The 27,830-nt window shown below is 47.4% G+C and overlaps 1 pseudogene; it reads right to left on the bottom strand.

Moving 5' to 3' along the window:
- Nucleotides 1-317: 317 nt before the first annotated feature.
- LOC123101317 (transcription factor AIG1-like) lies at nt 318-27,830 on the bottom strand (annotated as a pseudogene).

Below are 27,830 nucleotides of genomic sequence, written 5' to 3' on the forward strand. Positions count from 1 at the left end.
CTAAGCCGTCCACCACACACCCATCCAACGGTGGATCTTCTGAAATACCAAAACCCTAATCCACCCACCCACCCACCCACCCTTTCTTTCTCGAGATCGGATCGAGGCCGCCCCGCCTACTCTCCCTCGTCTCCGCCATCCCCATCCACCACCGCCGCCACCATCCCGATCCACCACCGCTGCCCCCACCAACCCCATCCACCACCGCTGCCCCCACCCACCGACGACCTCGTCCCCGTCACACCCCTCATCTCGTCTTCATGGCGCGACCATGGCATCCCCCCTCCTCCTTCTCTGCTAGGGTTAGGATTTCCGCCTTACCATCCCCCGATCTGGTAGCCGTCGGCTGCTCCGGTCGCTTCGCTCCTCCTCCTCCACGCCCACCTCGTCCGCGTCCTCCCGCCGATGGTGGCGATATCTGCGCGGACCGCCCTAGCGCTGACGGAGTGCACGGCGCGCCCCAACTTAGACATGAGCCTCGGGCGGTCGGCGCAACACACCGACGCCCTGACGCGCTTGGCATCCCAGCGCTCCTCCTTCATGCCCACCTCGTCGCTCTCCCCTGGCACGGCCACGTCCGCCACCATGCAGCCGTCCGCATCTTCCCACAGCACCCGCACGTGCCTCACCACCTCGCTGAGCTCACCTGGGAGGCCGACGGGAGGAAGCTGCGCAGCGTGGCGAGGTGGGTGTTGATGCACTGCCACTGCTTTGGCTCTGCCTCGCTGTGGCTCCACCACCGGCGCAACCTTCCCCTCTGCGGCCGCCGCGGCGCCGTCCTCCCGAGATCCCGACCATGGTGAGCCTCCCCCTCATGCCTCTCCCCTACCCCCTCCAGATTTTTCTCTTAATTTTTGTGTCTCTCTGCAGGTACCCCGGACGCGAGGGTGGAGCGTTGACCGGAGTTAGGAGATGTGGTTGGACAAGCGCGACGAGGATCGACAGTAGGTCAGCAGACACCGCTCCTGCTATATATGCTAAGCTGCTGCTAATGTTTGTGCGATGGTGCCGGCCTAGAGCATCATATCCAATAGCTACTGCCTGTAGATGTGCTTGTTGTGGTGTCATGTGCTTCTCCTGAACCTGTTGTACGCTTAGCTGATTAAACATGCAGTTTTTTTAGTATTTTGGTCTGACGGCTTCAACGTTTCTTTTTTTGGCTCAAGTGCTTAACTGATGAGCTTATGTTGAACTTTAGTTTCCTCTGGTCCGAGATGTGCATGTCTTTGGCTCATGTGTGGATAGTGATTTATCAATGAGCTCGAGACCATAATAGTGTAGACTGGCGCTGGTTTTGTTTAATCTGGACAGTGTTGTGTTTAAGACTGTTAGTCCAGGGTCTGTGTAGTTGTAGAATGGAGCTATTTGATGTCAGAACATTTCATTTACAAGGTCAAATTTATACTCTCTATATGCTGATCAGTTTGTTACTTAATGTTCATGCAGTATCAGCGACAACAAGAAGGCCTGGAAGACCGAACACTACAGGAATGTGCAGTCGCTGCCAAGCTTTCTGATATTATTAGCCTACCAGATAATTTCTGATATTGCCTTTTGGTGATTACAGGGCACTGAAGATAAAGCTTACAAAAAGAAATAAAGATGGCCATATTCTCACATACTCCTGGATTTCATTTACATCAACTTCGCAAGAGAGGGGTACTCCTTTTTAGTAGTCTCATCTCAGTTTAAAGTAAATTAAATGAAAGGAGTACTCCTTTTTAGTTGTCTCAGTTTAAAGTAAATGAAAGGAGTACTTGCTCCCTGTACTAGTTACTTCTACTACTTATTTTTAGTTGTTTAGTACTACTCTGTAGATCTGTGATACTAGTCTTGTCGCTTGTATAATTTTGTTTATTAGTGTAACCTGAACCATGGAGTAGTACCCTATTTGCATATGTGTGATTATGTGTGTTCTGTAGTCTCTAGCTCCAGTACATGTGAACTATATGTTGTGGTGTAAATCATTTTCATTCTATCTTATAAACGTGTTTCTTCAATAGCTATTTCTGTTCAAGTCTTGTTGTCACTGATGTTAGCATTTAGTTTGTCTCAAGTAAAAAAATACTGAAAATACAGTGTACAAATCAGCCCAAATATGTGAGCCTCGGTTCTGAAAACTAAAGAGTTCATATATTGGTAGATAGACTGTGATTTAGGATATGCTAAACAGAAAGCTTTATAAGATGGAACTCTCAATATCATGACTTCACTTTGTCCTTTAATTTAATATGGTTAGAACTACCATGGTTTTTTAAGTAGTTGGGGCATTAAGAAACAGTATGCTGGATGTTTGGCCTTGCATCCGTCCTTCCATGAATTCATGCTTGTGCATTGCTAGTTATTGCTTTTTTGCAGGTCTTCTTCTTCCTCGATCTGATGCAGCAGCAATAATTCGAGGTCATGGTCATGGAGCAGCAGCCATATATTTTTCTTCTTATTCTTCCCTGAGATGACATGAGATGAGGTTTGTTTTCCTCAAGGTCAAGGTGCAGCAGCTCGATTTGATTTGATGTGATTGGATTCAGTTTCCTCATGCCTCTCTGTTTGCATTGCAGGCTCTGTTGGTCGGTCTTCAATTCTTCATGCTGCTGCTGCTACTGCTACATGAGGACCCTCTTCAATTCTGCATCCGTTGTGGCCGCCGCAGCTTCCACCTCTACCCGGCTGCATCCACAAGTGTAAGCTCCCCCTCCCTCCGTCCTAGATCTCTAGGTCTGTTTCTGTCATGCGCCATGTTCTTGATGTTGCGCGACCTCATGTGGATGCCACGAACGGCGCTGCTCCTGCGTGCAGATTTGATTCGCCGCATTAGTATGCGGTTGTTGTCTCGCCGTGGTTGTTCAAACTGAGATGTACCCAGTTGATTCGTCATCTCGGGTCATAAATTTTTCTGCATTCCCTGTTGTTGTAGCTTGTTGGATGCATAGTTTGATCTCCCAATGGGAATTATTAGTGAATGGTGATGTATGTGGTCACGAGAATGGTGATGTAGTAGCTGGTATGCTTGATGCGTGTATGTTCATCTCTTTACTGTTTGGCTAGAACCATAAATCCTGATGCGCAAGATGATCATGGTCTGGTTTGTTAGATCTATTCTGCTGGTGCTTAAAATTTGACATGCCTGGATTCTAAAACAAATTTTACATCATTCTATGTTGTAGCCAAACACTTGCTCTGTATTTTATATTAAAACCATGGTATTGTGTACCTGCCAACTACGAGTAAATTACTACAGTTTTAATACTTTGTTTTTTTTGATACTTTGCTATTTGATTTACTTTTATTCTGTCCCTAAACATTTTGTTCTACAATGTGCAGATGCTGGCATTTCATTGAAGACAAATAAGATGGATGAAGCATAGTTTTACCTCATTGAGCTAGTTTTGGGAGTAACGAACTCCTTATAGCAGAACTTGTACGTGTGCTAGTTCTGGGAGCTGATCCTATTTGTGTGTTATATGATGTAGCAGAACTTGTAGGGCTCCTGTGATAGACTTGGGATACTTGGTGTATGTGTGTTATCTAATTGTAAACTTGATGCTGATCACATTTTTATGTATGTTATATGATGTAGCAGATTGCTTCCTGCTGTTATTTCAAATATTGTGTCTGTTTTCTGTATTTGCATATTGAAATATGAAAGAACATGACCTTGACAGTAGGGTCCCACAAACTAGAACGTCACATTTGGGACCCACTTACCAGAATTTGACAATTGGCATGCATTAAAAAAGAGAAACAAAGGCTATGGCCCAAAGATAAAAATGCTATAATGTTGGGCTAGGCCCATGAAATCGACCAAAAATTGACACGAAAAAATATATAGAAAGGCTGAATTAATGGGCTCGGCCCATATAAACACCGAATTGGACTGGGTTGATTCTTGTGCCACATCAGATTGCCATGTAGGATGCCTACGTGGCCTGGGGAGGCTGCTAGTGACCAAAACAAAATAGTAGGCATATTTTGGTCATAAACGTTCACGACCTTCTCACAGCGAAGGTCGTTAATTTCAGTTTACGACCGCCAGCTTTTGACCTTCTGTTTTTGGTCAAAAAAGGTCGCAAATGAAAAACAATGACCTTTCAGTGACCAATAGTCAAGGTCACAAGTTGGCATATTTCTTGTAGTGGAAACCCTCTGTTGTTCATTATGCTCCCTAAGACTTTAATTGAGGCACAGAATGGCCAACTGCTTGCTTACTTATACGCAACGTGCTGTCTAAATTTGTAACTTGTCTGTGTTTTCGATTGGGCCTCAACATCATGCTCCTCTGGTGAGCTAAGAGGGATTTCTGTATGCAGGCTGCACAGACTATCTTTTTTATAATTTTTAAAATATCACCTTCTTATGCTTCACGACGTGTAACATTTTTTTAAAGTGACGTGTAACATTATTGGTAGTCCAGTTTTGCCATGTAGTACAAAATAGTGTCTTGTTCGCTTCACTGTTGTAACTATATTTTTGCCCTAGTCATGTGTACTTACAGAAACATTTCAGGATGAAGTGACATCAACACAAAGATCTGCGAGCAGTGTGGCATGGCCGTTACCGAATGATTATGGATTGGAATTGGAATGTGCTAATGTTCTCGAGCATCAAATAGAGGTGGCAAGACAACGTGTACATGATTGTCAACGTATAATCAACAAGTTGAGACTGGACATGCAGGTATTAGATGCAGGAGTCAAAAAAATGAAACAAGACACTGAGGTAACCATGAACGAATTGGATATTTTGCAGACTAAAATATGTGCTATCTGAATCCGGCCAATCCTATTTTCTGAAGAGATTATAGTTCAAATGGAGTTAAAGTTGATGCGCGTCCATGATGTATGAGTTGTATTTGCCTAGTGTATGTAATTTGCTGTTTGTGTATGCTTTATTATCACCTGTGCCGAACCATAATGCCTAGTGGGTATAATCGGTTGTAATTTCTTTATTGTACAGTGTAGGATTATTCTACCTTTCTATGCCTTGATCTCTTTGTTGTAATAGTGTAGGATTTTTAGAGGTGATAGTATTGAGTAGGATAATTATTTGAATATGGTATATCGTTCAAACGGGGGCCAATTCGCCCGACCATGGCCCTTCACGGGCCGTCGGATCCATGGGCCTTCTACGTCTCGTAGGATCCATGGGCCTTCTACATCTCGTAGGATCCATGGGCCTTGTACGTCTCGTAGGATCCATGGGCCGCCGGCTCATTTATGGGTCTTGTACGGGCCTTTAATGGGCCGTAGATGGGCCTTTAATGGAAATCGTACGTTTTATGGGCTAACCATAACGGGCCACTAATAGGCCGTATTTGGTGATGCTATGAAAATGGCCCAACAGACTAACATTCCACAAACGAGCCGACTGTAACGACGGGCTGAATTTGGCCCACAAACAGAAAATGACAGTAACGTGCCGTAAGTAATCGAATGCTGCAAATGAGCCCAAGAATAAATGGGCCCTTAGAAGGCCGAAAGTTAACTTGGGCTGGAAACGGCCCAATGGAATAACGGGCCGTTAATGGGTATAAAGTGATACACTGTTCATTACAGGCCAGTTTCACCACGGGCCGCTAATGGGCCAAGAGTTACAAAGGGCCTCATATGGGCCGAAAGACGTCATGGGCTATACATGGGCCAGAAGTGAAAACGGGCTGGAATCATATTGGACGGCCAGATGACGCTACTGGGCCTAATTCAGATAGGGCGTAACGGGCCTTGGGTTAGTGGTTTGTAAATGTGCTATATGCGAACAGGTCGTTAACAGGCTTTCCATGGGTCGGCCCGCCAGCTTTTGAACAAGTCAAATGGGCTGGCCTTTTCACAGGAATGGGCCACTGTTGGGCCGTGCCATGTGTCGACGTATCATAGGCGCCTTTTGTCCAGTGAGTGGATGACATCTGTCCCAACGATGAGCCGACACGTGTTTCCTCTAGCCAATGATGATTTTACACGTGGAAAATCCCCATTGGTCGGGGGTGTTAACGGGTTATCGGATCCAAAACCCGACCCGATAGCTTAACGGCGTTCTATTACGGTGGATGCGATGTGTCGGTCACCCTTGACGAAAGCACTTCTGTGATGCGCAATTTATTGTCATGGAAGTGGACACTTCTGTGATGATAATTTTGGTAATGTCATGGAACACTTCTACGACAGCACAGGTATGACTATCTTGATTCTGTCATAAATTTGTCATGGATGTACATGTATGTCAAAAAAGTGACCTACTGTGACAAACACGTATCATCACAGAAGTGTATTTTTTTGTAGTGGTGGCTCAAGTCATCGGCATCTGGTGGTTGCACATAAGTGCCCTGGAAGTTGTCGAGGAATGCGGCTTCCAGATCCTCCCAACAGCCAATGGATTCTACTGGCAGGCTGTTGAGCCAGTGCCGAGCTGGTCCTTTGAGTTTGAGTGGGAGGTATTTGATGGCGTGTAGATCGTCACCGCAGGCCATGTGGATGTGCAGGAGGAAGTCCTCGATCCATACCGTAGGATCTGTTGTGCCATCGTATGATTAGATATTTATGGGTTTGAAACCCTCTGGCATTTGGTGATCCATTACTTCGTCTATGAAGCATAGGGGGTGTGTGGCGCCTCTGTACTTGGCTATGTCGCGATGAAGCTCAAATGAGTCTTGTCCGCTGTGTTCGGCCCGGCCGGATTTACTTTTACTGTATCCGGCGTGACGGTTATCGTCTCGTGTAGTGGCGCACCCTCGTGATTCGTAGATCAATCTTGCGTGTTTTGCTTTGTCCTCCAATACGTCTCACAGGTCTAGCGTGTTTCCCCGTGCCTTGACATTTTTATTTGAGTGGCGTCGGGGTGCGGGCTGAGCTTTTGGCTAAAATGCCTCTCTGTCGCGGCCACGAGGTGGCCGATCAGCCGCGTCCTACGCTGGAGATGTAGGTTTTAATGCTTCCTCCTCCAGTCGGGGTAGCACCTGCGCTTTGGGTAACTCTTGGAGGGGCGTTCGAGTTCATATTCCTCGGCCGTGACGACTCAGTCCATCTGTCAGCTAGCAAATCTTGATCAGCTTGAAGCTGTTGTTGCTTTTTCTTAAGTCTATTTGCCGTGGCAATAAGCCGGCACTTGAAGCGCTCTTGCTCGACGGGATCCTCAGGCATGACAAATTCGTCACCGTCGAGGCTTACCTCGTCTTCGGAGGGAGGCATGTAATTATCATCCTCCGCCTCTCCATATGCCGCTCTCTTGGGAGGGCTGGCTTCTCCATCCTCCTGCTCTAAATCTTGCTGGAGGGGATTGTTTTCATCTCCGGCACTGTCCGGAGTGCTATTATCTCCTGTGCCGGTATCACCTCTTTTGCTTTGGCGAGACTTAGAGCAGCGCCGCTGACGTCGGCGCTTGGGTTGCTTCTTGGAGGGGTCATCCTCCGCTGTCCCATCGTCATTGCCTTCTTTGGGTGTGTCCACCATGTATATATCATATGATGAGGTGGTTGTCCAGTGCCCTGTGGGCAGTGGTTCCTGTTCGTCTCCTGCATCGTCGTCCATACCATCAATGTCTTTGGAGTGAAAGTTGAGCGTGTCGGTCAAATCATCGACAGTGGCTACTAAGTGGGTGGTGGGTGGGCGGTGAATTTCTTCGTCATCCGCATCCCAATCCTGCCGGACATAGTTCAGCTAGGACTCTCCTGACAAGGAGAGAGACCTTAATGAGTTCAGTATGTCGCCGAAGGGCGAGTGCTGAAAGATATCCACGGAGGTGAACTCCATGATCGGCGCCCAGTCGGATTCGATAGGCATGGGCGCATGAGGTTCGGAGTCCGTGGCCGGGGAAGAATCCGGCAGTTCGGCGTCACAGCTCTCGTGAAGGGTAAGGTCGATACTCGGCTCGATCGCCGCTGAGGATACGGCCTCCGTGGCGGGATCTATCCACCTGTCCATGGCTGGCGCAATTGGCTCCGAATTAAGGGTCGGAGCGGTTGTCGGTGCGGTCTCCTGAACACTGTCCGACGGTAGAGCTAAATCATGCTCATCGTGACTGTGCGGCACACTCGGCAGGGGCTCGAATCCGTCGAAGATCAAGTCTCCGCAGATGTCGTCCGTGTAGTTTAAGCTTCCAACCCTGACCTGGTGGCCAGGGGCGTAACTCTCGATCTGCTCCAGATGGCCAAGCGAGTTGGCCCACAGTGTGAAGCCGCCGAATACAAAGATCTGTCCGGGGAGAAAAGTCTCACCCTGGAATGCATCGCTATTGATGATCTAAGGAGCCATCAAGCCTAACGATGACGACACGGAGGAACTCTCAATGAAAGCACCAATGTCGGTGTCAAAACCGGTGGATCTCGGGTAGGGGGTCCCGAACTGTGCGTCTAGGCGGATGGTAACAGGAGGCAGGGGACACAATGTTTACCCAGGTTCGGGCCCTCTTGATGGAGGTAAAACCTTATGTCCTGCTTGATTGTTCTTGATGATATGAGTATTACAAGAGTTAATCTACCATGAGATCAGAGAGGCTAAACCCTAGAAGCTAGCCTATGGTATGATTGTATGTTGTCCAACGGACTAAAACCCTCCGGTTTATATAGACACCAGAGGGGGCTAGGGTTACACAGAGTCAGTTACAAGGAAGGAGATCTACATAACCGTATTGCCAAGCTTGCCTTCCACGCCAAGGAGAGTCCCATCCGGACATGGGACGAAGTCTTCAATCTTGTATCTTCATAGTCCAACAGTCCGGCCAAAGGATATAGTGCGGCTATCCGGATACCCCCTAATCCAGGACTCCCTCAACCACTACTTCTACTACCATCGTGGATCGACTACTTCCTCTACTTCCCTCGACAAACTCGAACCGCCCCGGAAATGCACACTTCGAAGGTATAACCAAGAGACGATGCCGTGGACCGTATGCATGTGTGCTGTATGAGATGCTCGTGTTTGCACTGTTTCTGAGATGTGGTTGCACGTTCCTCCTCGTTTTGCTGTCGATCCATGGGAACCCGGTATCCGAGATCACCCACCATCCTTGCATGACATGCCCCCGTCACATTTCCTTTTGCACCCGTATCTCCATGAGCTACCGGAACCGATATGTTGTCGTGGCATCATTTTCGGATTCGTTGCCTCGGCACCCCTTTCGTTTCCGCCACGATGAAAAATGCTTCATAACATGCTCTTATCAACATTTTCATAAATATTGCATAGAACTTGCAAATGTCATCCGCATCATGATAACCACATCAAGAATGTTTAAATTGTTTTTTGCTTCAATTGCTAAATGACATGTGGGGATTTACCGGAATGGTTATTTGTTGTTTCCGGCCTCACTTAAAATTGCCTAAAATGTGTAGTTTACTTTTGCCTCACTTCTTGCCATGTTTAATAACATTTAAAGTTGTTGGGTATATGCAGCTCGTTGCATATTGAGCTCCACTTAATTTGTAGTGTTATTTGTTGCACTTTGCCATGCCATGAATCATTAAACCATACATGCATTATCCTTGGTTGTGCATCATTCCATGTTTATGCTTGTGTGTTTACCATGTTGCTTTCTTCTTTCCGGTTTGCTTCTCTCGTTAGCTTCGGTTTCGCTCCGGAGTTGTGAGGATTCGTTCGACTATGTTGGGTCGTCTACTTCTTGGATTCGTTCTTCTTCCTTGCGGGATCTTAGGCAAGATGACCATACCCTCGATATCACTTCTATCTTTGCTTGCAAGTTGTTCGTTCTATCGTTATGTCGCACTACCTAACACTTGTTTATCATGCCTCCCATATTGCCATGTCATGCCTCTAACCCACCTTCCTAGCAAACCGTTGTTTGGCTATGTTTCCGCTTTTGCTCAGCCCCTCTTATAGCGTTCCTAGTTGCAGGTGAAGTTGAAGTTTGTTCCATGATGGAACATGGATATGATGGGATATCATATTATCTCTTATTTAATTAATGCATCTATATAATTGGTAAAGGGTGGAAGGCTCGGCCTTATGCCTGGTGTTTTGTTCCACTCTTGCCGCACTAGTTTCTGTCATACCCGTGTTATGTTCCTTGATTTTGCGTTCCTAACGTGGTTGAGGTTATGGGACCCCCTTGACAGTTCGCTTTGAATAAAACTCGTCAATCAAGGCCCAACCTTGGTTTTAACATTTGCCACCTAAGCCTTTTTCCCTTGGGTTATGCAGACTCAATGGTCATCTTTATTTTAACCCCCCCCGGCCAGTGCTCCTCTAAGTGTTGGTCCAAACTAGAGCCCTTTCTAGCGCCACCTCGGGAAACTTGAGGGCTGATTTTAGTTGTATGGATTGCTCATCCAGTATGCCCTGAGAATGACATATGTGCAGCTCCTATCGGGATTGGTCGGCACATTCGGGCGGCTTTGCTGGTCTTATTTTACCATTGTCGAAATGTCTTGTAACCGGGATTCCGAGTCCGATCAGGTTGTTCTGGGAGAAGGAATATCCTTCATTGACCATGAGAGCTTGTGATGGGCCAAGTTGGGACACCCCTGCATGGTATAAACTTTCGAGAGCCGTGCCCGCGGTTATGTGGCAGATGGGAATTTGTTAATATCCGATTGTAGATAACTCGACACTTGACTTCATGAAAATGAATCAACTGCATGTGTAGTCGTGATGGTCTCTTTTCGGCGGAGTCTGGAAAGTGAACACGGTCTTGTGTTATGCTTGAATGTAAGTAGTTTTAGGATCACTTCTTTATCATTTCTAGCTTCACGACCGTTGCGTAGCTTCTCATTTGACTCTTATTTGCATAGGTTACCCACCATATTTTGCTTAGGCGCTTGCTGTAGCTCCACTTTGGCACCCCGGCTCAGAACGGCCAGTTTACCATGCATTGCCAGCCCAGAGACCATGTCTTCTGGCAACACACAACAACTTGGTATAGAAATGACCGCTTTATTGATGCTAGCGGAACAGAGTTTACATTACAACAACTGTCGAGGCCAAGCGGCACACCCGGTGCATCTGAACAATATGTACATTATTTAGTGAACATAAAGGGGCATCGATCCGAACAACTACGTGGCAGCGGAATAACGTCGTGGCGGAAGCTCCATATCAGAGGGACACCAATGTGGACACGATCTAGACCCGAACAACGCTCCTCTCCAACGATACTTTCCTGAAATCTGGCATGACATGCCAGGTCAGTACATTGAATGTACTTGCAAGCTCAAAACAGGCATAATCATAATGGCAAACAATATCATGATATTTAACCAATTATTAATAATGCAACACTATATGTCAAACATGCTGTGATCATGCTCGAACATCCCTCGGGACAGCTTACCAACTGTGATCATCCCTGGAACACAAAGAAACCACCAACGTGGTCCTTTACCAGAACAACTCGTGATCCTTATGACGATCACAACCACGACTATCATCTGATCCCAAATGCCTCGATGGAATTTCTGCCATCCATCACCAATGCAAATTTCATAGCTTAGGGTGCATTTTTTTCTTAAATGTTGACTCATGGTGGGACCTATTACGAGGTGTCCGTGACCGTGGACTCGGCTATCGATAGATTATACACTCTGCAGAGGTAGCACACTGTACCCACAACACGGAACCCATGTCCCCGCGCTCCCATTCGGGTGGACCAACGGCATTTCGACAAAACCCTTCCATTGCCACATCACTCTCCCGGCCACTCCTACCCAATACCCAACGGGCTAGTCCTGGGTGGCCCTGTGTCTACCAAACACACCCCGACCACCGTCGTTGCCAAAACAATCCCACTTAGGGACTCGGTACCATAAACTCAACAACGGGCACACAAGATTATGCCTGCTTACCGGGCCAGGGTAAGCACGATAAAACCTTCCCTAGTTGGAGGCACCGACCAGAGGCCATGTCAATGGACCAAATCAAGGCCTTCCCAAAAAGGCAAATGTGGTTGCACTGGGAAAGAAACTCGATTCAGCGAAACCATGACCCAGTCAACGGTATATTCAAGTTGAGTTATATTCAGTGAAACCATGATCCATAAACACATCAAGCACAAACATCAACAACTCATATTACTTTACTGCTCAAAATGACTCACAACTTAACCAAAATATTCTACAACAAGTTTTATTAATTTCTCACAGAAGAAAGTAACTCCGATAAATTTCTCATATGCTTAACAAAAAGATTTCACTGTCAGCAACTCTTAATTTCTTTATCAACTAAGTTTGGTTCAAACATTCTGTAAGACAAGTAAAATGACAAAACAAGTATTTAACAGAATATTTTCTAGCAAATTTTTATCAAATTATGTATGCAAGAACAAAGCTTTAAACAATTACTAACATGCCTAACAAAATCATTTCTAACATCACCACAAATAAATCTTAACTTGCTTTACCCACTAAACTAGCTTCAATCATTCTACAAATCAGGCATAATAACTAACAAATATTTATCAGAATACAAATACACAATAATTATTTAAATGCATGGATTAATCATTTCATTCAAGTAAGAAAATCACAAATATTGAAATGACACCATCAAAATGTTGTTGTGGCTTGCCTTAGTGCAGATGAGGTTCACAAGCCTTCTAGTGATGCTCAAGACAAGCCTTGCCTTCTGAAAATAAATTTAAACACAAAAAGCAAATATCAAGAACACTTCTGAAATTCACCAGAAATTCAAAACAGCTCAGAAAAATCTCATCTTTGGTGAGATGCTAGATTTCTTTTCAAAGAACACAATGAAAAAGAATCAATTCGTTTGGACTTATGGTTGCAGAGTTATAACTGTTTGAAGTTCTCTGGAATATAAATGATTTTGAATTTAGATAAACAGCTGAGGGGGGTGACGTCGAAGGCGTAAAACCTTAGTGCGCCACCACTCGTACAGCTTCTGGCACGTATAGAGTGGCTGACTAGCGGGCCCCGCTAGTCATGTGGGGGAAGGAGGAGAAAGAAACAGAGAAGGCCGTGGCTTCACCGGAGCTCTCGCCGGCAACGAGGGCTTCTTGGCCAAAACGAGAGGGAGGGATTTAGAGAGGGGATGATAGCGCACCTGCCTGTACCCGTAGCGTGGCTAGGGGTGGTCAGACAGCGTTGGAAACAAGCTCGCAAGCGGAGGCAGAACGCGGAGGTCGCCGGAGTTGAGGAAGACGGCGAATGGAGGCCACTCCAGGGGATCCAAGCGGGCGAGACGACCTCACCGGAGAGAGGCGGAAGCCCTGGAGGGGTTTCCCTAGCCTGGGAGAGGCTTGAGCTCGGGGAAGGCGGCCCGAGGCCTGCCCGGCCGGGCTACGGCTTCCTACGCAATCATGGAGTGTGTGGGAGTGCTGGATGGTGCTCGAGGAGGCTGGGGGTGGCCCTATTTATAGGCGAGCAGCGAGGGGGTTTCGGGCTCCACCGGTGGACACTTGTCCACGGCGCCCGGCGACGAGCGGCGTCAGTGAGAGGGGGAGAAGGCGATGCAGGTCATGCCGCAACTATGGGCGAACGGAGACGAGCACAGGGTCGAGAGGAAGGCGACGAGCACAGTGCGCTCCGCACTGTTGGGCTAGCCGGACCTTGCCTGTGCTCGCTGCGGCGAGCTCCGGCATCGGCGAGGGCCAGAGGGAGCTTAAGGGCTTAGAGACGAAGATGGTGGTGCGGTTTGGCATGCTCGGGCAGGCGAGGGAAGCGAGCACGCGCGAACAAAGGGCTCGACGGCACTCAGAGCGCGTCGACACGCATGCCTACACCCCTGGACGAACATGGTCACCGTGTGAACTATGACATCAGGCCGACCTAAGCATAAACTTCATGTCTGGCATGTTGTTCGTGGTAGTTTTGAGTGTTACCACGATTTGGTTTGGATCCAGGTGCAGTAGAGAGGATTTTACAAGCCAGGTAAGTTTCTGATCAGTAACTTTGAACAGTTATTGTGGTCAAACGGCTGGGAGATTGAGGCTGTGCTTTGGAGGCTAGTTATAAGTTACTAAGGTAAAGAGGCACAAGAAAGTTCAGGTCAAATGGAGCAAGTAAAATGGTAGTTGCTGTAGAAACCACTATTTCTGTCAAGAACAGAAAATATTTTCTGTAGCAAAAATATTCCAAAAAGTGATGAAATATTTTTGCTCAGGAAGGTGCCCTAGGGTTCACAAAATATTTGTGAATTATCTCAGATTTTTGTGAGCCATAAAAATTAGGGTTGCTTTGAAGCAAACTGATCTGGCTAGGGTTTCTGAGAGAAAATGAATTGTAGCGACCAGACCTAAAGGCACCTTACTCGTCGTCTGAAAAGTCTGCAACATGAACGTTGCAGCCCGAAACGGGTCAGCACATGGAATATGCTGGCATGGTAACACATAGAGAACAATGGAAGAATAAAGCTATACTACATGCATATTTGGCTGGTGGAAAGCTCTATGGTTACAGTTTTGCGTAATGCCAATTTTTCCCTACTACAAAGCAATAAATTTTATTTAACTATCATGGTGGTTGTTAAACATTGAGAGTGTAGACACCCTCTCAATCCCAATTAAGCATCAACATTAAAACCCAACAATATTAATTAAAGTAACATGATGAGATTCACATGATAATCCAAGTACTAGATACTCAAGTTGTCCATAATCGGGGACATGGCTAACCATGATTAGTTTATACACTCTGCAGAGGTTTGCGCACTTTTCCCCACAAGACTCGATCTCCTCCGTTGGGATTCTCACACTACATGATGTTTGAGAAACGGATGACCGAGACATAGTCTTTCAGAAGTGCTAGCACCTTACGAACGGGTAGACCGTACCAACCTACATCCCCTACATCTGCTAGTCTACCACTGTAAGAGTTCGCACGACTTAGTCAACTATGATACAACCCATAGTAGATTGTGGCCGCACACGGAAGTTTCTAGTATGAACAATCTCATGATCCCTTTGAGCCTAGGTGGCGGTCCAAAAGAAAACAGGCAATCGCTGGAATACCCAGGTGCCTCAATCCACCCGATGTGTGTTTAAGTTGCCACCTTAGATAAACAATTAATTTAACAATCTCACATCTATCATGGATACACTCACCCAATCCACGTCTACTAGCATAGCTTGGCAATATAAGCAAACGTAGAAGTAACTCCCAAAGGTTTGATAATGAAACAGGTAATAGGTACTACCTCATCTACTTCCCAAAACCCACAATTTAATTTGATCCTAATCATGCATTTGTTTGAGGATTGATCTAATGCAATAAAACTGGGTAGTAGGAGGTATGATCAAAGTGTTAATTGCCTTGCTGATGATCCACGAAACCTAGCGATTCGAAGTAGCAAGCGGCGCAATCCGGGTACTCTATCGCAAACAAACAAGCATACAATAAGTACTCATCTAATGCACGGGTAAAACTCAAATAAGAGATCAAACCAGAAAGTTCAACTTAAGAACTCCGGTTGGCAAAAAGAATCAAATCGAACGAAGCAACGAAAAACAAACGGCGAAAGAAACAAACTTCATTTACTATTCTGGATCTAGGTCAAATTTTACAGAAGAAAAAACTTATTTGAGTTGGTTAAACAGAAAGAGGGTTTCGAGACGAAACTCCAGGCGCTTGACTCGCCTGATTCCGATAAACGAGCGAAAAGTTATACTAGAACGAAAATCGGATCAGAAATAATCGTGGAAAATCCGAGAAAAAGAAAAACGACGAACAGATTAACGAACGAACGTTCGTTTTCTGTAACTAAACGATGAATGTGTCCGCTAAAACGAACGAATGAGCGAATGCTCGCTAAATAAACTAAACCGAAGAAAACGATCTAACTAAAAAAACGGATCTAAAAAACAATCGAAAACCGGCGAAAAAACCGAACGGTTTTCCGGGAAAAACCGGCGGCGGCGGCTCCAGCGGCGGTGGCTACGGCACGGCTAGGGTTAGGGTTTGGCACACAAATTTGTCCACGGAATCGGAGGGTAGCGAATTTGTCCTTGGAGAAGTCAGGGGCCTGCTTTGCCGTCTAGCCCTTGGCGCATCTTTGTAGCTTGGCGTCAGCTGGTTGGGCCTTGCGGATCTCCATCTCAAGTGTGGGGGTAACTTCCAAAATATTAGCGAGGCCAGCATCCACGATGACCAAGTTGAGATGAGCGATCTCCTCTTGAAGTTCGGTAGGCAATGATTCCAATATGGCATTTAAGCTGACAGGCTTTCGACTGAGGGCATCGGCAACGACGTTGGCCTTGCCTGGATGGTAATTTATTCCAAGGTCATAATCCTTGACCAACTCTAACCATCTTCGCTGACGGAGATTTAAATCTGGCTGAGTAAAGATGTACTTGAGACTTTTGTGGTCGGTAAAAATTTGGCACCTTTTTCCAATGAGGTAGTGTCTCCAAATTTTTAATGCATGAACCACCGCAGCCAATTCCAAATCATGAGTAGGATAATTTCCTTCATGGGGTCGTAGCTACCGCGATGCATATGCTACTACCTTGCTGTCTTGCATAAGCACGCAACCAATACCTTGTTTGGAGGCATCGCAGTACACATCAAAACTGCGATAAATGTTTGGAAGAGTCAATACAGGTGCGGTTATCAGAAGTATCTTCAGTTCATTAAAACTCTTCTCACAATCCTCTTTCCACTTAAACCTCTTATCCTTTTTGAGCAGCTCCGTCATGGGTTTAGCAACTTTGGAAAACCCTTCAATAAAACGACGATAATATCCCGCTAATCCGAGGAAACTCTGGATCTGCGTCACAGTCGTGGGTGGTATCCAATCGAGCACATCCTTTACTTTGCTTGGGTCCATGGCTATACCTTCGGCGGTTAGTGCCTGTCCGAGAAACCCAACTTTCTTGAGCCAAAATTCACATTTACTGAACTTGGCATATAGCTGATGGTCGCGGAGCCGTTGTAGCACTGCTCGGAGGTGATCCTTGTGCTCTTCTTAACCCTTGGAGTAAATGAGGATGTCATCGATGAAGACTACCACGAATTTGTCGAGGAAGTCCATGAATACTTTGTTCATCATATGCATGAAGAAAGCAGGGGCATTGGTGAGACCAAAGGACATCACAGTATATTCGTGAAGACCGTACCGAGTAGTGAATGCGGTCTTAGGAATATCCTCCTTTTTAATCTTGAGCTGATGATATTTGGTCCGTAAATCGATTTTAGAGAATACTTTAGCCCAACCGAGAACAGATCATCAATCCTTGGCAGCGGATATTTATTTTTGATGGTGACCTCATTTAGCTAGCGGTAATCTATGCACATACGGAGACAACCATCCTTTTTGTCCACGAAAATAGCAGGTGATCCCCATGGTGAAGAGCTGGGACGAATATAACCTTTCTGGAGTAATTCGTCAAGCTATTTCTTTAGCTCCACTAATTCTGATGAGGGCATCCGGTAATACTTCTTGTATAGCGGTGCGGTTCCGGGCACATGATCTATTGCAAACTCCAGTTCCCGATCTGGTGGCATGCCTGGCAGTTCTTCCGGAAATACATCAGGGTACTCACTGACCACGGGAATAAATTCCAATTCAGCCACAATGGTGCAAACTTATTCTGGCTTGGGTATATTCTTGCGAGCGTAGAATTTGGTAAGCTGCCCATTCAGACTGGTCAAAGTGACTTCTCGGGTTGTGCAGTTTATGCAAACTTGATATCGGGTCAACCAATTCATACCCAATATAATATCCAACTTTTCATACTCAATGATTATAAGAGATGTTGGAATGTAGGCCCCGTTGATATTGATCTCTAGATCACGGCAGACCAGATTGCTCTTGATTATAGATCCCGGGGTTTGTACCAACATATTTTTGCCCAAAATCATGCAAGGAAAATTGTTTTGGGCAGAAAAACTCTGAGAAATAAAAGAATGGGAAGCCCCAGAGTCAAATAAAATTACGATAGGTATGTCATTAATAGAAAAAACATACCAATGGTGACTTCTGGCTTTACTTGGGCTTCATCGGCAGAGATATGATGCACGTGCCCAGTGAAGTTTTGCTGGGTTGGCCATGGCTCCGTAAAGTTGACTTGTGGCCTGCTTAGGGCATTCACCTTGTTGTTCTTGGGGCACTGTCGGGCATAATGTCCATTCTGCCCGCAGTTGAAGCAAGAATTATTGCACTGAAGCTCCTCATGTGTTGGGTTGGTCACAACATTCTTGACTTGAGTGGTGGTCTTGTTAACATTCTGCTGCCAATTTGGCTTGAATTCCACCTAAGTCTGCTGCCAAGTACGAGCCTTTTGCACTAGTTGCCCTTCCTTCTTTGGCTCAAACTTACGCTTGTTGTCATTGTTACAGGCCTATTATCTGCTATAAGCTTGTGCTCCCGTTCAGCAATGAAAGCCTTGTTCACCAGAGTTTGGAAGTCTGGGAAATCAAGCATACTGAGAGTACGTCGGAGTTGCGGATTTAGACCTCCCAGAAATCTGTCAATCTTCCTTTCTTCGGTGGCCATGTCATAAAGAGAGTAACGGGCCAGATGATTGAAATTTTGCAAATATTCTGCGACAGACTGATTTCCTTGGACGAGTGCGAGAAATTCACGCTGCTTAGTCTTCATAACTCTAGTAGGGATATGATATTTTCGGAATTGATCCTTAAACTTTTCCCAGGTGATTTCTTCATCAACCGGCCACACGGCCTTTGTATTTTCCCACCATATGGTAGTTGCGCCCTCAAGATAATGAGTTGCAAAGGGAACTTTATCATTTCCTTCAGTACAAGCAATCTCAAGCTTTTTCTCCATTGTGTGCAACCAATCGTCTGCATCCAATGGGTCAACAATCTGACTGAAGCTGGGTGGATTGGTCATCTGAAAATCTGACAGCTTTGAGTGACGACCATTCTGATTTCCATTCTGTCCAACCATAGCTTGCACACTTCTCAATATTTCGATCAGATCATTGTTCCTTTTCTCTTCAAACATACGCAGAATTTGCTCGGTGGAGGGAGGATTAGGCGGTGGAGGTGGTGGTGGAACGTACGGCTCGGGAGAATGTCCTGCCTGTCGTGCGGAACGACGAACAAGAGTTCCCTCATGAACGTTGCTACTGCTGCCTCCACACGTCATCCTGTTGTGGATTTTTTCCAAGACAACACAATCGAGATGAGAAACACCTAAGAATAAAATTGGGGAAAAGCCAGCGACAAATCTCGGAAGAAAGCAGAAGAGTGAAGAAAAATACGGCGAATAAATTCTCGACATAATTATACATAGACTCATACATGAAAGAAAACAACATGACTGGTTCACTACTCTCATACATGCAACGAAACATCATGACTCGTACGACTACATCCGTACATCATCCAGACAACTGCGAATACTCAAAGATACTACTGCTCTGCTGGTGCTGCGGCATCCTCCCCTGAAATGGTCTCGGATCCCGAACTGATGTGGTTAACGGAAACCTCCGGGTTAAAGGTAACATGACGGCGCTACCTCGAGGGCTCTTCCTCAGGGGCAGGGGTAGGATGAAGCATCGGGGCTACAGGAGTAGCGAGAAGTGAGACCCACTCGGCAGGAGTACTGAGAGGGTTCACGGCCGAGACGCCTGTGCTACTCGGAGGAGTAATCGGCGAAATAGGGGAGCTAGAGCTGACTGGAGCATAAGGGGTAAATCCCAGAGAAGACAGAGTAGTGGCGGATCTAGAAGTGACCAAAGTAGCGGCTAAAGCGGTACGGGTACGAGTCAGCTCTCGAGCCAGCTCGTGGATCATAAGATAGCTATCAGTGACATAATGAGCAAGGTGGCTAGCAACACTATCAGACTTCGGATCAATGAGAGGGAAACGGAAACGACCGAGAAGTGCGAGTAGTGCAGGCGTAATAGAAACCTGGGTGGTTCTGCATTCGGACCTCATTGTAGCGAAGCTCGACAAGGACATCGAATGCAGCAAACTGGACAGCCTGAGAAGTGGTGCAGGCGTAACCGCTCCGAGAAGTGCGAGTGTAAGAGCTGGAATTGGAACTAGTGCGCAGAGTGACCACTGTGTGATACTCATACACTGAATCAGCTGGATGCTCCCGGTACACACGATAAACTGGGTTGTCTCTGATAGGGTACAACTGACGCCACACGTTGTGATGGAGGTGGGGTGACGTGTACGACATCAGCTGCAACTGGCATGGATACAAAACTGGAGCCATCTACACCCACAAACATTAGTAGGTTAGCATAAAAATATATAAACCGAATGCAAGCAACGCAACAATTAGCACAAATTACTACCAGCACTCAACTTAAACTCGTATCTAACGTCCAGTTAACACATTGCAGTCTAGCGTGGCCTACAGTCAGCGCGGCTCTGATACCAAGCGTTGTGGCACCCCGGCTCAGAACGACCGGTTTACCATGCATTGCCAGCCCAAAGACCATATCTTCTGGCAACACACAACATCTTGGTATACAAACTACCGCTTTATTGATGCTAGCGGAACAGAGTATACATTACAATAGCTGTCGAGGCCAAGCAGCACACCCGGTGCGGCTGAACAATATGTACATTATTTAGTGAACATAAAGGGGCCTCAATCCGAACAACTACGTGGCAGCGGAATAACATCGTGGCGGAAGCTCCACATCACAGGGACACCGATGTGGACACGATCTAGACTCGAATAGCCCTCCTCTCCAACGATACTTTCCTGAAATTTGGCATAACACGCCAGGTCAGTACATTGAATGTACTTGCAAGCTCAGAACATGCATAATCATAATGGCAAACAATATCATGATATTTAACCAATTATTAATAATGCAACACTATATGTCAAACATGATGTGATCATGCTCGAACATCCCTCAGGACAGCTTACCAACTGTGATCATCCCAGGATCACAAACAGACCACCAACATGGTCCTTTACCAGAACAACTCGTGATCCTTACGGTGATCACAACCATGACCATCATCTGATCCCAAATGCCTCGATGGCCTTTCTGCCATCCATCACCAATGCAAAGTTCATAGCTTAGGGTGCAAGTTTTATTAAACGTTGACTCATGGTGGGACCTACTACGAGGTGTCTGTGACCGCGGACTCGGCTATCGATAGATTATACACTCTGCAGAGGTAGCACACTGTACCCACACCACCGAACCCATGGCCTCACGCACCCATTCGGGTGGACCAACGACAGTTTGACAAAACCCTTCCATTGCCACAGCACTCTCCCGGCCACTCCGACCCAATACCCAACGGGCTAGTCCTGGGTGGCCCCGTGTCTACCAAAGACACCCCAACCACCGTCATGGCCAAAACAATCCCACTCGGGGACTCATTACCATAAACTCAACAACGGGCACTCAAGATTATGCCTGCTTACTGGGCTAGGGCAAGCACGACAAAACCATCCCTAGTTGGAGGCACCGACCAGAGGCCATGTCATTGGACCGAATCAAGGCCTTCCCAAAAAGGAAAATGTGGTTGCACTGGGAAAGAAACTCGATTCAGCGGCACCATGACCCAGTCAACGGTACATTCAAGTTGAGTTATATTCAGGTTCAACTTTAAAATGAAAATAACCAGTGTCATAGCATGCCATGAAATGCAAAACTACACATGCATCACATAATAATAATAATGACCGATGTCATCCATAAACACACCAAGCAGAAACATCAACAACTCATATTACTTTACTGCTCAAAATGACTCACAACTTAACCAAAATATTCTGCAACAATTTTTATTAATTTCTCACGCAAGAAAGTAACTACGATAAATTTCTCATATGCTTAACAAAAAGATTTCACCATCAGCAACTCTTAATTCCTTTATCAACTAAGTTGGGTTCAAACATTCTGCAAGTCAAGTAAAATGACTAAAAACGTATTTAACAGAATATTTTCTAGAATTTTTTTTATCAAATTACATATGCAAGAACAAAGCTTTAAACAATTACTAACATGCATAACAAAATCATTTCTAACATCACCACAAATAAATCTTAACTTGCTTTACCCACTAAACTAGTTTCAATCATTCTATAAATCAGGCATAATAACTAACAAATATTTATCAGAATACAAATACACAATAATTATTTAAATGCATGGCTTAATCATTTCATTCAAGTATGAAAATCACAGATATTGAAATGACACCATGAAAATGTTGATGTGGCTTGCCTTAGTGCAAATGAGGTTCACAAGCCTTCTGGTGATCCTCAAGACAAGCCTCACCTTCTGGAAATAAATTTAAACACAAAAAAGCAAATATCAATAACACTTCTGAAATTCACCAGAAATTTTAAACAGCTCAGAAAAATCTCATCTTTGGTGAGCTGCTAGATTTCTTTTCAAAGAACACAATGCAAAAAGAATCAATTCATTTGGACTTATGGTTGCAGAGTTATAACAGTTTGAAGTTCTCCGGAATATAAATGATTTTGAATTTAAATAAACAACTGAGGGGGGGTGACGTCGAAGGCGTAAAACCTCAGGGCGCCACCACTCATACCGCTTCGCGCGTACAGAGTGGCTGACTAGCGGGCCCCGCTAGTCAGGTGTGGGAAGGGGGAGAAAGAAACAGAGAAGGCCGCGGCTTCGCCGGAGCTCTCGCCGGTGACGAGGGCTTCTTGTCCAAAACGAGAGGGAGGGATTTTGAGAGGGGATGATGGCGCACCTGCCCGTACGCGTAGCGTGGCTAGGGGTGGTCAGACAGCGTCAGGAACAAGCTCGCAAGCGGAGGCAGAATGCGGAGGTCGCCAGAGTTGAGGAAGACGATGAACGGAGGCCACTCCAGGGGCTCCAAGTGGGCGAGACGGCAAACCGGAGAGAGGCGGAAGCCCTGGAGGGGTTGCCCTGGCCTGGGAGAGGCTAGAGCTTCCGCCGCGACCAGAGGGGATCGCCGGCGAGCTCGAGCTCGGGGACGGCGGCCCGAGGCCTGCCCGACCGGGCTACGGCTTCCTATGCAATCGTGGAGTGTGTGGGAGTGCTGGATGGTGCTTGAGGAGGCTGGGGGTGTCCCTATTTATAGGCGAGCGGCGAGGGGGTTTCGGGCTCTGCCGGTGGACACCTGTCCGTGGCGCCCGGCGGCGAGCATCGTCAATGAGAGGGGGAGAAGGCGACGCAGGTCACACGGCAACTGTGGACGGACGGATACGAGCACAGGGTCGAGAGGAAGGCGACGAGCACAGTGCGCTCTGCACTGTTGGGCTGGTCGAACCTTGCCCGTGCTCGCTTCAGCGAGCTCGGGCGTCGGCGAGCGCCAGAGAGAGGTTAATGGCTTAGAGACGAAGATGGTGGCATGGTTTGGCACGCTTGAGCAGGCGAGGAAAGCGAGCATGCGCGAACGTATAGCTCGGCGGCACTCAGAGCGCGTCAACACGCATGCCAACACCCCTGGACGAACGTGGTCACCGCATGAACTATGACATCAGGCCGATCTATTCATAAACTTCATGCCTGGCATGTTGTTCGTGGTAGTTTTGAGTGTTACCACGATTTGGTTTGGATCCAGGTGCAGTAGAGAGGATTTTAAAAGCCAGGTAAGTTTCTGATCAGTAACTTTGAACAGTTACTATGGTCAAACGGCTGGGAGATTGAGGCTGTGCTTTGGAAGCTAGTTTTAAGTTACTAAGGTAAAGAGGCACAAGAAAGTTCAGGTCAAATAGAGCAAGTAAATGGTAGTTGATGTAGGAACCACCATTTTTGTCCAGAATAGAAAATATTTTCTATAGCAAAAATATTCCATAAAGTGATGAAATATCTTTGCTCAAGAAGGTGCCCTAGGGTTCACAAAATATTTGTGAATTATCTCAGATTTTTGTGAGCCATAAAAATTAGGGTTGCTTTGAAGCAAACTGATCTGGTTAGGGTTTCTGAGAGAATGAATATTTTTCATTTAAGAAAAATATTCCAAAGATTATTTTGGGGTGGATCAGAAGAGAAATGATGATTTAGGAGGGAAGTGAAGCACTTGGGTGAAAGCCAAGGATGCCCAAGTGGTTAAGTCCATATAAAAGAATTCAAGAACTCCAAGTTTCAGAAAATTTTTAAATGAAAGTCAAGCAAATAAGAGAGGGCAAAAACCAGGCTGTTACATCCACCTCATTACCTTATCCTACCCAGAAGCTTAAATAGTCTTGATCTCGCGGGTGTGAGATTGCTGAGTCCTCGTGACTCACGGATACTTCCAAACAGTTGTAGGTGCCGATGATACCAGTGCAGGTGACGCAACCAAGCTCAAGTGGGAGCTTGATGAAGATCTTGGTCGTTGTTCTGTGTCTTTTCCGGTTGATCCGTAGTGGTGCCCAGTTGGGACGTTCGGAGATCTAGCATTTGGGGTTTATCTTCCTTTTCTATTGGATTTGACCATAGTCGGTCTTTGAGTGTATTTGGATGATGTATGAATTATTTATGTATTGTGTGACGTGGCAAGTGTAAGCCAACTCTTTATCCCTTTCTTATTCAATACATGGGATTGTGTGAAATTACCCCTCTTGCGACAAAACCACCATGCGGTTATGCCTCTAAGTCGTGCCTCGACACATGGGAGATACAGCCGCATCGTGGGTGTTACAGCAGAACATTTGAGTTATTTGATACAGCGAGACTAGGCTTTTCGCTTCCATTTGAGGAGGTGTAATGGATCTCATCGAACTTTGTTAGTAGTTCCTTCTTCATGAATGAGATGAGGCAAAGCTTTTGCCTCCGTTTTAAAACAAAAAATCACATCAAGAGGAATTTCTTTTATAGAGCCAATAATGGAGTGAAGTCCATGCGTGCAACGCCACAAGCTATAGAGTAGTAGAGTACTAGCACTTTACATACATAGCCATATTGCATAGTTCCCAATGCCGCGCCGGGCTTTTCCGGCTCCTCGTGCTTAATTGGGAGGCGCTTGTTTAAATATTCTACTAGCTGATGAGGAAGCTGCAAGTGAGGTGCAGCTAGGGCGAGCACGCAAGCCACGAGATGATGGGAAGGAAAACCTGTTCACGTGGCTGGGATATCTAGTGCACCCAGATTGTGGTGCGACACGTCCGTTCGACTTCAAAACTCAAACTACCCGTGTACAATATTGGCTTGCAGCGAAGTTAGTATTTTAAAAAAATGCCGACGTGCGTTCGGCCGGGATCGAACCCACAAAACGAGGTATACACTCCGGCGACCACTAGTAGTACTCATTGGAGTACAGCACAACCTAGAATCCCCTTTTGTCGTAGTAGTACATTGTTCCTTACAAGAAACCACTAATAATGCCAAGAAACTACTACCGCTTGCATACGTGGCAGACTTAAGAAAAGACTACCTTATCAACCATTGTCCATGCCCTTACCAACCAGCCCTACCAAGAAACAACTACTCTACAAAGTGCCGTTATAGGCACGTTTCAACCCATGTCGCCCCTTAAGTCAACGAATTCTATTCGACCGGCAAGTTAGGCGTTATGACTTGTGGGACCTACATGTCAGTCTGCACAAAAATCCCCGAGTGACCTCCTACCTCCGGCCCGTCCACCTAGTCATCCTCGGCCATGGGATGCAGCTACCGCCGCCAGCAGAAGGCAAGGTTAAAACCGCCGGCGGTGCGGAGCCCATCTTGCGGCAGCCCGGATGCCAGCTCCGTCCGACGCTCGCGGCTGCTAGCTAGCCAAGATAGCTCCGTCCAGTTGCTTCTCTGCAAGGTTTGCTAGCTAGATTGGCGCGGTGGCTTGCTCGCGCGCGCCTCGCTAAGGCCAGCCATTTGGCTCGAGCGAAGGCCAACGCGGTGGCTTGCTCGCGCGCGCCTCGCTAAGGCCAGCCATTTGGCTCGAGCGAAGGCCAACGCAGTGGCTTGCTCGCGCGTGAGTTACGCTCGGGCCAGCCAACCAACTCGTGCAGAGGCCAGCGCGGTGTCCGGCCCGTTCGGTGGAGCGGCGGCCAAATTCCTCATCACCGGCGCCATCGACAAACACCCATCAGTATTGTTTTAAGTAATGTTTGTCGGATCACGGGTTCTGACAAAACCCTTAAGGTTCGAACTCTGGCGTGCGCACGAAGACTGCCCCCCTACCGATCCACGTCCTAGTTTTGCTAAGATCTTACGAACTAACTCGACAAACTTGCAACACAAAGGACACAAGATTTCTATTGGTTTGGGCCACCGTTGTGGTGTAATACCCTACTCTAGTGTGGTGGTGGTGGATTGCCTCTCGGTCTGAGGATGAACAATACAGGGGGAAGAATAGCCTCCTGAGGTTGAGGTGTTCTTGTGCTTGGTGGGTGTGATTGTGGGGATGAACTAGTTCTAGTCTAAGATGAGCTCGCCCCCTAGCTACGGTGGTGGCTAGTTCTAGTTATAGTGGACTTGGTCCTCTTCCCAAATATTGAGTGGGAAGGGAGCCAACAACAGCCAATTTGAAAGGGGACAACTAGTACAGCTTATCCTGACAAAAGTGGTCTTCGCCTGCAAAAGGCTCTGGTGGTGACACCGCCTTGGGCTCCATGGTGACCTCCGTCTTGCCGTCCTGCTGGTCTTGGTCTCGTTTCACCGATATGGAAACCTTTTCTTGATGCCTCGGTACTCCGCGCCTGCGCTTGCCCCCTTAGCACCAAAGAGGAAACAAGGACATTGTGCGCGCTGGCGCCCGCCTAGCGCCCCTGGTCTCGATCGTCATGGCTCACATCACGGGAACCTCGCGAGGTTTGCCTTGCCTTGATTTCTCCGCCCCTCGCGAGCCCGCCTGGCGAGGCCGCTCCTGAGGAGGTCTTGCGTCATCCGCCTTGTGAGGCTTGGCCCCTCGCGAAGGTCTTGAATGCCTTGTTGATGAAGATGGACTGTACAGGCCTACTAGCAAAGCCACGCCGTGGGCCGCAGGCAGGCAAGTCTGGGACCCCTGTTCCCAGAAAGCTGACAGTAGGCCCCCGTACTAAGGCGCGCTCGGGCTTGGCTTCGAGGCGAAGCCAAAGGTCAAGTGCAGAGCGCCACGGGCCCCAATAGCATGCGGCCTTGGTCGATGCGTGATGGTTGATTGGACGTGGGAGTCTCTGCTTCCCCATGCTGCCTCGGAAACTGCCCGACATGACAAGTCCTTGCGACATGCAAGGAAAACCATCATTACCTGTGATTGTGGGGGTGCCGGCTGGCCTTCTCCTGGTATAAATGGGAGGGGGTGGAGCACCCGTCGCCTATTTCTTCCTCTGCCTCTCCCGCTTCTTCTCCTTCCTTGCTCCACTCCTGCTTCGAATGGCGCCATCGAGGAGGTTCACTACCGCAGAGAAGGGGAAGGCCACACGCGAAGGGCCTGGCTCTCCGGTGCCCAAGCGTGGACGCGCCGTCCCCACAAGCACACCGCGACCCCCATCGCAGCCCCGCGCAGCCGTGGTGGTGCCGCTTCGCGGGGCAGGGGTCGCTCTGGTCGTGGCGGTCTCGTTGATGAAGGGAGACGTGTCGTGGTCGCGTGGCCTCCCCGGCCGCGCTTCCACTCGGCGGAGATGCTGCCGGAGTTCGTTGTCTGGTCGGAGAACCCTGCCGGGAACTGGCTCCAGCTCCTGCGCTTCTTCATCGACGAGCTGTCGGCCTCAGGTCTAGACGGGCTTTGGCTACTGTCAGACGGCTGCTGCAGTAGGGCTTGATGGGTCGCGGTCGAGGTCTCCGCCGCGGGCAATATAGCTCTGGCCCACGGTTGGCAGACGTTCGCCCGCGCGCGTGGCCTGGGCAGGCGATACACCCTCCACTTCAAGTACGACGGCGACGTGACCCTCTATGTGAGGGTGTTTGGGGAAGATGGTCGCCGCACCGGGTGCTGCCCTGAGGTGAACGACAGCGAGGAGGTGCTCGGCCTTGGTGACGGTCGTGACAATGATGAGGGCGAACCTGCCCTTGGTGCCGACCGCGTCTTGTCCGACTATGGCAGCTCTTCCCCCAGTGCAGCTCCAGCAGTGGTGGCTACGACCATCCACCAT

Source organism: Triticum aestivum, chromosome 5A (assembly GCF_018294505.1).
Source record: "Triticum aestivum cultivar Chinese Spring chromosome 5A, IWGSC CS RefSeq v2.1, whole genome shotgun sequence".
In the NCBI taxonomy this organism is placed as follows: domain Eukaryota; kingdom Viridiplantae; phylum Streptophyta; class Magnoliopsida; order Poales; family Poaceae; genus Triticum; species Triticum aestivum.